Source organism: Loa loa (genome assembly GCF_000183805.2).
Source record: "Loa loa unplaced genomic scaffold supercont3.846, whole genome shotgun sequence".
In the NCBI taxonomy this organism is placed as follows: domain Eukaryota; kingdom Metazoa; phylum Nematoda; class Chromadorea; order Rhabditida; family Onchocercidae; genus Loa; species Loa loa.
Window position 1 is genome coordinate 6,714 of NW_018109026.1, and position 1,903 is coordinate 8,616.

The window sequence follows — 1,903 nt, forward strand, 5'->3', positions numbered from 1 at the left end:
CAATAATAATAAATCTATCATATACATTAGTAATCTTAATTTGAATTATTGTTTGATAATTTTTAAATTTAAAATGAAAATAAGAAATAAGAGAATAATTGAATGGAAAAGCGCGAAATAACACGAAAAAAATTAAAAATATTTCTATACACATGAAATGGTATAGTGGTAAAATTCCATTTCTTAACATTTCCAATTTCAATTTAGATATCAAATTTTCATCAATAAAACTAATATATATGATATAATAATTTCAAAAAAAGTTTTCATTTGCCTTGAAACTTTTCATTTACCTTTATGGTATATTAATTATATGGCCTTTATTTACTGTTTTAAATATTCACCTTTATTTTACCTTAACTTTACTCGATCAAATTATCGTACTTCATTTTACGTTTTACCAGATAATGTGCCTTCTTAATCATATTTCATATTTATTTTACTTCTCAAATTATCATTTTGATGACAAATAACATTTTTTTTCTTTTGTTTTTTTCATTTTAAACAATTTTTAGTGGAATAATGGAAAATAATAAATATTTGAATGAATTGATATGCAAATTAGGGGACACTTTTCAATAATATGATTAAAATGAACAAGTTTTTCTCAAATTTTTATTCATTGCTATTAATTGTTGTTTGGTTATTTATCAATCATATTAATAAATACCTGAGCTAACCTGTATTTTTCATTTTACAAATGAAAGTCCAGTTTTTGTTAGTATTTCATTTTTGGAAAAAAAAAAAAGGATGAAATATTGATGACTGAAAAGATGACCTCGATAAACTGGTCTTTTGCAATAACACTTAAATTATATAAAAGTATCAGCAATTATAAGGTCAATTATAATTTGATAACTTATCAAAATGATTATTAATCTAATTTGATAAGTATTATTTTATAAATCATTTTGTTATGATTATAGATAATGGGTACATTTAATCTTTCTTTTTCCCTATTCATCAATTAACAATGTCTATGCTTATCAGTCAATCAATCATTTTATCACTGTATATTCAATATATCATTTAAGCAATTGAAAAATATTTTTAGTTTATAAGCTAAAAGCTAAGCTTTTTTTTTAAAACTTACATTTTGTGTTAAATTTGTGCAATTTTGATAAATTATCAGTAAATTAATTTAGCTAAGCTAAAAGCTAAGCTTCATAAGCTAAGCTTTTTCCTTCTTTAAATCTACATTTTGTGTTAAATTTATGCAATTTTAATAAGTTATCAGTAAATTAATTTGCAGCAATTATTTTATTAATTATTATATAAGTTATAATAAAAAATTTTCTTTTTTTGCATAAATTTAACATAAAATGTAAGTTTAAAATAAAAAAAATTAAATTTTACTTTAAAATAAATCATTTGATTTTATACATTCATATAAAACTATTAAATAACGATTGATTGATAAAATTCTATCTTGGTGGTGGTATATTTTTATATAAAATGAAGAAATTGTTTTGTTACTCATACCATAATTAAACAGGTTTATTGGCTTTAATTATTGTAATTAAAATCTATGAGCAATATCTCATTATGTTTGTTTCTTTAATGCAATGTTAATATAAAAGATAAAATTTGAAAGAAGATATTTTGCTAATAAATAAATTTTTATTCAATTAAAAAAAAAAAAAAATGAAAAAATGAAACTTACAAAAGATATAACATTTAAATGTAATTTTTAAAAAGAATGAAAAATAAAAAATTAATTTTAATTTCAAATTTTATTCTTTAAATGATTTTAACTGAAAACATGAGGTGAAAAAATTAGAACCTAAAATATCTGAAATACAAAAATTCATGCGCAAATGTCCATCATATACATGCATCATCTGTAATAGGTCAATGCGCAAATTGTAGAAAGTCTTTTATAAATATTCGATAATATGCTATT